This window comes from Convolutriloba macropyga, chromosome 10, assembly GCF_964194025.1.
Source record: "Convolutriloba macropyga chromosome 10, txConMacr16.3, whole genome shotgun sequence".
Taxonomy (NCBI): Eukaryota; Metazoa; Xenacoelomorpha; order Acoela; family Convolutidae; genus Convolutriloba; species Convolutriloba macropyga.
The window spans coordinates 45,309,319-45,319,551 of record NC_134477.1 but is presented as its reverse complement, the minus strand read 5'-3'; positions in this window follow the sequence as shown (position 1 = coordinate 45,319,551).

Genomic DNA, 10,233 nt, shown 5'->3' with positions numbered 1-10,233 from the left:
ATTAAAACGAAATCAAAACGTACCTACAACAAAGTTTTTGACTCATCTGTTATCAAAATTTCCTGAAAGAAACCAACCAAAATTTTATAAACTGCGACAGAGGGAGAGCTTTGTTTGTTAAATCAGTTATGAGTAATCTTCCACAACTTCGCTTCCCAGATGACGGAAAATATTACCCTGTTTATTTGTAACAAGTCGTTGTTTTGGACGACAACATAATCAGAAGGTTAATATGAGAGGGGATCAAACAGAGATTAAAAACGCTGACAAAAATAAATTTCACGGCATCTAAAAAAAATCCGCACCATACGCACCACAAAAATTATGAATATTGACAATAAATCTTTTTTAACGAGGATCACAACAAAACGTGCGGATGAGCCTCTCAATTTGCTCAATATTTTAGAAGTGTATCGAAACGAATATTTGAAACGGCAAAAAGAGCGCCACTCATCATCTCAGTAAATTGGCAACTTGATGCCAAAACTTTCGAAACAATTGTCACAGAAGCCTAAGGCATTCTGAGATCGCAACCAAAAATCTACGTTTCTTCATACAACAACGAGGAAAAAGTATTTAAACTCAACTGTTTTTTGATCAGACAACCCCAGTTAGCGTCCCATCTAACAGTGTAGAACATTGGAAGTTTTTAAGAACAAGGATTTCCTTTATATTCAATTGCCTCTGGAACACTTCTCGAAAAAAATTCATATATAGTACTTTTCAGACCTAATACGTAGTCCAAGTTAGAGAAAACTTTTAAAAAACCCCTCAAAGAATATGATTTAGTTTTGGTTATAGTTTTGTTTAGTTTTAGTCTTGATCGGGACCATAAATTATAGATCAAACCAAATTCGTAGTAACGACTAACATAACAAAAGTTAAATGCGTGAAGACAGTTGCAGAAGAAACAAGTTCCTCACTTTAAAAAACATTGCTAAGAACTAAAGCGACTGCCTACCAACAACCAAACAACAAACATTATAAAAAAAGAAATACAATTAACAAACACATATACGCTCAAGATTACTACTTAATAAAAAAATGAAAAAAAGCGGCTCTGAAAAAATTTCTACGAAAAAACTAAATGAACAGAGGCTAGAACAAAGGGTCGCGGGACTAAAGTTTTTCAAGCCCAGGGAGGAATATAACACAAACCAATGCCCACGAATAAAACATATAAGAGACCATGGCGCTCAGTTAATTGCTCAACACAACCAAAAGAATGAATTTCATGAAGGAAATCATTATGTACCCACAGCAAAATTATTGACTCATCGGTCTTCGAAAGTCTGTAAAAGAACCCAACCGAAACTGTTTAAACTAAGACAAAAGAGGAGAGCCGATTTTAACACCAATTCTGAATAATCTTCAATAACTTCGCATCCAAGATGCCAGAGATTGTTTCCCACTTTTCAATTAACAAGATACTAATTTAGAATTTTTTTCAATGAAGATAACTCTAGCAAGGTTTAAGGTTTTTTTTGTTTAATATCTCCTGCAGTGCCCTTAGAAGTTGTTATAGTCTAGACAACGACAGTAAAACAAAAGACGACACGTTAATCAGACGATTATTATTAAATAGAGATTAATCAAAGATAATAGTTGCAGAGAAAAAGACAAAACTTAAGAGCTTCTAAAAAAGTCCGCAACATAAAAAATATAAGTTTTGACAACAACTATTTTGTTTTACAATGAACACTTTAAACGTGCTATTGAACCCCTTAATTTTCTCTTCTTTTGGAAGTGTATCGGGACGAATAACGTAAACGGCAAAAAGAATACTGCTCAACATCTCAGTAAATCTGCAACTTTAAGCCAAATTTTTTTATTGAACTGTCACAGAAAACAAAGGGACTCTAAGATCCCAACCAAAAATCATGCAACAACGAGGAATAAGACTTAAAGCCCAAACGTTTTTTGATCAGACAACCCGTGTCAACTTTGTCCCATCTAACAGTAAAGAACATTTGAAGTTTTCAGGAAGAAGGATTCCAACTATACTCAATTGCTTTTGGACCAGTTCCGGAAAAGATTTCATATGGAGTACCTTTCAGACCTACTAAATAGTCCAAATGGAGAAAACATTTAAAAAACTACTCAAAAAAGATGATTTAGCTTTAGTTATAGTTTTGGTTAGTTTTGGTCTTGGTTGGGACCATAAGGTATTGATCAAACGAAATTCGTAGCAACGACTAAATTAATAGAAGTTAAATGTGTGAAGACAGTTGTAGAAAAAACAAGTCCCTCTCATTGTAACCAGAATTTTAGAGCTAAACTTAGCTTTAGAGTAGAGAAAGTTTTAGTTAGCGATATATAACGTCCAGCTTTGCAAATTTGTCAAATGTTTCTCAGAATATCGGTTGTTTTTCTAAAAAAATTTCGAAGTGACCCTATGGGTTAGGGAGTTGTTCACTTTTGGCCATACCATTTTGTTAGTTTTTTCTATCTGTAGCAATTTAATCACAAAAGAAATTTTCGCTATGGATCCATACTCTGTCAGTTGGTACGTTAAAAAATTGTATTTCGGAAACGCAATTTTTTTGAAATTTTTCTGTAAAATTTGTCTTTTTTTCAGTAGAAATAAATGGGTGCAGGCTGCCTAAAATCTTACAATATGCGTGTTATAGACAAAAATGTCTTTACAAAAACGAAGTTTCAGCTTAGTGATATATAAAATCCATTTTTGGAGTTTCATAAATTGTTTCTCAAAGAGCCCTTCGTGTTTTAATAATAAGAAGTGATGCTCTGTGTCAGGGAATTGTTAAATGTTAACCAATATACTGAAACAAAGTTTTATATTTATAGGGATGGAAATAAACTAGAGACATATTGTTCTGGTCAATCCTTAATAAATTTATTCACAAATTATTCGATCAAAATGACGAATCAGAAATTATTCGATTATTTATTATGTAAAAATAGATTTCAAATCCTTATTCAAACGTCCAAGCTACTCAAATTGATATAAGAAGCGTTAGGCTAACGTGTTCTAAGAAATCCCAGAAGTGATAAAACATTAATATAGGAAACATGAAGGTCGGAAACGCATTTTTTTGTTGCTTTTCCTGTAAAAATTGGTCTCAATTCTTCACTACTAGGCCTCTCAATAAGATATGCCAAGCGTGCATTAGGCAAAGTTGGCTTTGAAACAAAAATTTCCTTCAAGTGATATACAACGTCGTTTTTTGCAAATTCGTCAATATTTTTTCGAAGTTTTTTAAGGTGGGATTTTGAAGCAAACAAATTTTCAAAAAAATTTGTTTTTTTTTTGCCAAAGTATTGTTTTAATTGTGCGCGTTTTTGGTAAGCTAATTAAATTAAGTTTTATAAATTAGTTTAGTTAAAAAGTTGTTTGTTATCTATTTCTGCAATGAAATTTCACTTTATATCTTGTATTTTTTTTTCGAGAAAACAGGTCTTACAGAGACTATTTTTGTTGAGCTACGAAAAATACTAATTTTAAATGACTTTTTAATTGTTTTTAATGTTTTTTGGCACAATTTTTTTAGTAAGTTCAAACTATTAGAGCTAGTCGTTTTTTTTACAAAGCTAGTCGTTTTTTTTTTCATCTTAACTTGCTGTGAAAAAGCACTTTAGCAATATCAAACTGCTCTGAACTCCTTCCTTTTTTGTCATTGGATCGATAAAACAAGTAATTTTTTCAAAATTTTGTAAGAATATGTTGGAAAGGTGGTCAGTTTACATTTTCTTCTTTAACAGTTAATCAGGCAGAAAATACTTTCTTTGAATTTGCAGTCTTTGTTTTTTATTTTTATTCATGCTTTTGCAGATTGTATTTTAGAGCTATGATGTGAACCTTTAGGTCAAGGAGCAGTTCAGTGTTACTTTTACTAATTTGCTAGCATTTCCTTTTTGAAATTAATGGTAAAAGACTGAGGTTTTCCTGTTTGATGGCTTTGAATAAAATTTGTTGGTTGAAATGTTTTTTCCCCAAAAAATATTCGTTATTTTCAGTGTCTATCCTTTTCCTGTGCCGTTACAGGGACCATCTCTCCTGTGTTGTATTTCAATTGTGCTTTGTTTCTTTGATCTGGTAATGTGTAATGACAATCCTGGCCTATCCGGGATGTTGAGTTAGATTTTAGCTATGTCAGGTCTTGGAAAAAATAGCCTCCAATTTTGCTTATTCTACATGAAATGCATTTAAACTGTTTTCCCTTCCAGTTTAAGAAGCTCGTGAGGTATCACGAAGAAACCATGAGTCTTTAAATACCTTCTGTTGGTTTTTATGGAGAGGTTCTAACCATAGAACTTTCCTTTATGGAAAAGTTGTAGCCATAGAACCTCCATTTATGAAAAATATCAGTCACAGGACTTTCATTTATGGCTAAGTTGTAATTTAACCAATCTCTTAAAAATGTCTTGATTGAAGTCAAGGGTCCATAATAGGAAAGTTCTATGTTTAAGAGTTTTTGTCAACCCGGGTATATTTTAAACTACATGGCTCTTTTTTCTCTGAAGGCCGAATTATGCTCGTAATTGGTTTCGTATTACAAGAACTCAAAAAATCATAACCACTTACATAACAAATGGCCAGAATTGCCAACTTTTTAGTGTTTTTATTTAAAAAAACATTGAGAGTATCGAATTCAACCACTCGAAGCTGTACCACACAATTTTTTTTTTCTACAATATCTCTCTGAGCGAGTCAATTTAAAGTGCGTTGGCTTTCTGTCGGAATTGCCTACTGAAAAACTAGTTTGTTCAGTAAAATTTTACATAATTAGAAATACTTTTTGAGTCTTAAACGATAACACCTAACAAACCAGTCTCATATAGTTCAAGAACCTGTATAATGTAAATGATCGTCTTCAGTCGTAAAAAGATGCATATAATTACACATAAATAATATGCATGCATATAAATTGTCTTAGAGAATTAGTTTTTTGGATTCTGTTTTGTACTCAATACGATAAATGTATTCAAGATTTTGTTTTCATCGGACATGGCAAAAAAGAACCAAAAACTTATATTAGCTGTTTCTCTATTATTGTTTGTGCTCACGATCACTCTATACGGAAGTGGTTTCAAATATCTCGCACCGGAAAGTTTCCGGCACAAAACTGCAAACAGCAAACAAATTGAAATCGGAATCAAGACAGAAAGAGAGAATATAGATTGCGAGAAAGAATTGAATCTATCTTCTTTTCCTGAAACGAATCCAGATAAAAATCATCAGATATTTTTCATCGAAAATTCGATTCCAAATAATTTCAGAGGGCGTCACTTTTGTGCTATTGAGTCAGCTTTAAGGAATGGAAACTTACCAGTTAAAGTGATTCTACGATCAGGGACATTACATATCAATCAAAATCCGGCACTTTGTTCTTTAATGCGGGAGTTTCATCCACATCAGCTGAATTTTTACACCATTAATTTGGAAGCTTTATTTGAAAATACACCAATACAGGGAATAATGGCGAGATTTCAGTGAAAGAACTTTTTCTTCAAAGTTCAGGGAAGTGTTTATTGTACATCTCAATTGCCGAGGTTAGATACCTCCTAGAATAACAAGTTTCTACTTGTACCAAAATAAACTACTTTAAAATATATGAAACGATCAGTAATAAGTAAGAATTTCACAATGACCTAAAATAGGTTACAATGCTAATTACTCACTGCCATCAATTGCATTTTGATTTTATTATAATTCCACTATCAGGAACCGTCTCAGTGGTATACGGTTGGTTTTTTTTTTGTGAAAAATAAACAACCGATTTTACCTCTGTTCAAGGTTAACATATTCTGTTGGATAGTCATTTGCTTTTTTTTCAAAGGGTTTCTTTTTAGACGCTCTGTTTTGAAATTAGAAGAAATTAATTTTAAGCTCAAATGCTGCTTGTATTTCAAACGGTGTCAGGACAAAATACCCAATGCCAAAATACCCAATGTGACAAAATACCCAAAATATACCCAATATTTTATTCTAACGTTGAAACTATTAGAACGATTATTTAGCATAATATTTAGTTAGTGCGTTTGGCCATGCCTCGCGGGCCATGGCCATGCCTCAGTGGCCCTGTGATACGTATGTATACTTATATATCGAAACCTTTATGTGTACTAAATTATTTTACCCCCTATTTTTAATATTTATATCATGCACTTATATCTTGAGTTATGACTTTTTATTATTCACATATAAAAATATTCCCGCTAGTCTACTATATTATTTCATATGTTGTTCACAGTATTTTATTATAAGTAATCAGAATTTGATTTAGTCAATCTGAATTCAAGTTGCTTCTGCAAACGCTCTTAATCTACTTAGGACAATTTAGCTGTGGATTCGCATCGCGATTCCAATAAACCAATTCTGTAAAACACACTTATTCAAGGATTCGCTCTGCGATTCCCACTACACTTTGAGATAGTGTATTTGCGACACACATACAAGTCTGTTTGCAAAGCATAACTATAACATGGCGCAGTCAGCAAAAAAGGACAGTGGCAAATCTCCACTCGGATTTCAACCCTTCTGGGAAAAGGCAACCCTAGAACCCCCACTTCGCTGGGAATATTGGAGGACACAATTAAAACTTGCAATTCTTGCTCGGGAAGGAATTGAAGTGGACCTTCTTCTAGCTGACCCTACAGTAAATGTTATCTTGCCTCCCGAACCAGCTTATGAAGACACAGTTGAAAACCCGACAGCACAATCAGAACGAGATCGACGTACCCGCAACGAACAGGCGAAAACAGCGTGGAAAAATCAGTGTCAACGCATTGAAACGGTTGGCATCTTATGCGGAGACAAACCGTGGAAACTATGTGACCGGAAAGCCTCTTCATTGATGTACCTGAGTATGGGAATGGAAGGGCGGCGCGTCTTCAATTGGAAAAATTCGACTATTAATCTCGAAGCATTCTCAACCAAAAACCTTTGGGATGTTTTGAATACAACCTTTATTCGGATTCATAATATAACTTTTGATCGATATCCTTTTCTTACACGAAAACAACAAAAGGGAGAACCAATTGAGAAATTTTATGGACATCTCAAAGAACTTTCGGAAAATTGTGATCTAGGAGAAAAAGGAGATACCATCATCAGAGACGTTTTTATCGCAAACATGCAAAACGAAGATATCCAAAAAGAGCTTCTAAAAGAAACAGTAGACCCTGATAGAGCATTAGCAATAGCAATCAATATTGAAATGGGTACCCTCGATCAACTCAAAATGAATGCCAACAAAGCTGAATTACATTCAACCGTCAATCAAGTACAACAGATGCGCATCGCGAATGCTACTCCCATTTCAACTATGAATACAACCGCACGGAAAAAGCCCACAACTTGTCACTTTTGTGGATCAAGTTGGACTCCTGAACACCTTAATAAATGTCCCGCTCGGGGAAAGAGATGCAATAATTGTGGTATTGAAAACCACTTCGCTAAGGTTTGTCGTAAACCTAAAGATCCCAATTCATACCCAAGACCTAAGCCACGAGTCAATAATGTCGAAAAAAATGACCAAGTTGAGGATGTCAATCAAATTTCGGCAGATTTTGACCCTGAATTGGAGTCAAATTACTCATCAGATGAAGATAATTGTGTAGCTGTAGTATCATCAACGGATCTCACAACTTCGATGACAGCAATCAACCTTCCTGTAATATTTGGTAATACATCAACAAATGTTTCGGTGGATTCGGGCAGCGTATGCACAATAATAAATGAATCCTTAGCAAATTCAATCATTTCCCACGACTCACAATCGAAGTGGATACGCGGGGCGAATCCCAAACAATTGAAAACATTTTCGAACGAGCCTATCCATACGGTAGGCATTATCCAAACTACAATTCAAAGCGGCAATTGGCACGCAAATCCAATTGAAATTCAAGTAGTGGCGGACGGTCATCGTTCACTGTTGGGTAGAGATTTGTTTCCAGCACTTGGACTCTCAATTCAACAATCAAATAATCAAATGATAATCAATCAGGTAGAACAAGAATGTTGTCCAATTAAAAAACAGATTGCAATCGATTTCCCTGATCTAATCTCCAGAATCGGTAAGTCCAAAGTACATAAAGTTCGTTCAAAATTTCACAAACACTATACCCCATCACACCAAAAAAGTCGCCGTGTCCCTGTAAATCTGTTAGACAAAGTATCTGACGAGCTAAAGAAACTTACAGAACAAGGACATATTGAAAAGTTACAAGAATGTTCTGATAAAAACTATATTTCTCCGATTGTAATTACAGTCAAGAAGGACAAATCTGTAAAACTAGCTCTTGATTCGAAAATTCTGAACAAAGCGATACACAAGAACAAGTATCAAATGCCAAATATAGATAGTCTTATTGATTCAATTTCACAACATATTAATGACTCTAATCATGGGGAAAATGTTTATTTTTCAACAATTGATTTAAAATACGCATATAGCCAATTAAACTTGCATCCGGATACCGCACGCCATTGTAATTTCAATATCATTTGTGGAGACGCAACCGGTACGTACCGTTTTAAGACGGGATTTTATGGACTTACGGATATGCCGGCAGAGTTTCAAAAGGCGATGGATTATACACTGGTTGGTTTGTCTCATACATATTGTTTTTCGGACGATATAATTGTAGTTAGCAAAGGTACCCAGGAATCGCACCTCAAATACGTCTACAATTGCCTGCAGAAACGCGAGGCCGATAACCTCAGAATTAATTTAAGCAAATGTCATTTTGCAAAACACCAGATAAATTGGCTTGGTTTTACATTCTCGCAAAGTGGTGTCAAACCCATTGAATCTAAAACTGCAGCAATTGCTGAAATCAAAGCTCCTAAGACATTGAAGCAATTGCGTTCATTCCTAGGTAGTGTTCATCATTTAAGCAAATTTATTCCTAATCTTGCTAAAATATGTCATCCTCTTCGGCTGTTATTAAAGAAAAATGAAAAATTTCTTTGGACCGAATATCATCAAACACATTTCGAACACATTAAAACTGTTAATGCAAACGCTACAGAAAATACCCATTTTCATCCAACACTGGAAACACGCATCAAATGCGATGCCTCTCGCCAAGGTTTAGGCGCTGCACTCGAACAACTAGATTGTGAAGGGTGGAAAACGGTTGCTTTTGCATCCCGTTTTCTTAATAGCAACGAAGAACGCTATATAAACGAACTAGAATTGCTTGGGGTGGTTTGGGCTATCGAATATTTTAAATATTATTTATCGGAAAGACTTTTACGGTTTTGACAGATCACAGAGCACTTCTTTCAGTTCTAAAATCTCACCGTTCCAATAAATCTTATAATAGCAGATCAACACGATGGATTGATCGTTTGTTACCATTTGACTTTATCATAGAGCATATTCCTGGCACCCGAATGGGTTTAGTTGATTATATTTCGCGCCAACCGAACCAGAAAGCAAAAAGCGTCACTCAATATGATGAGGAATTCATGGTAGCAACAATTTCCCGCATTCGCGACGCAATTACATCTTTATTTAGTCATTCAAATAAAATTCCTTTCCATAAGCGGCCCATAAACAGCAAAAACAAGTTACAAGTCAACCAGACGCGCGTCCACTCTTGCAAACCTGCTAAAGTTGACCCGCATAACTCAAATGCCTCAAATAATTCATTCACTACTCGAGCAAAAGCGCGCAATTATAATTCAGCATTCATTTCTCAATTTAATTACCACGCAAATCACTTGCTTCAAAATAATACTGCACCCGCATCGCAAATCCAGACTAAACATTTCAATTGTAATTTAACCGCAAAATTAGAAACTAAAATAAATCACATAACAATGTCAGCTAATGGATCATCGCAAACTAACCCCACAACTCCCCCGCCTACTCCTAGAGTAACATTTCGCACTCAATCAACCCCAATAACAACTCCTAGTGCAAACCCCAACAATAACACCCAGGCCTCTTCATCACCGGAAACTCAGGACATTGAACTGTCCAGGGAGGAAGTTTTTGAGAGCAACCTCAATCAGCTCTTTACAAAGTCGTTTCTAGCAGTCTTGACTAGCAAGGACGCAGTACTAAAGGAGATCAGAGACTGTGTTCTACAAGATGACGAAGCCCGATGCAAAGAAGTCAGCCAATACATTCACTCCTTTTGGAAAGACTTTCATGTGCGGTCCGGTTGCTTGTGTGTCGACGAACGCGTCGCCATACCAAATTCAATAAAGGAGGCAGTAGTGGAATCACTACACATGACCCACCCCAGTAGTTGGGG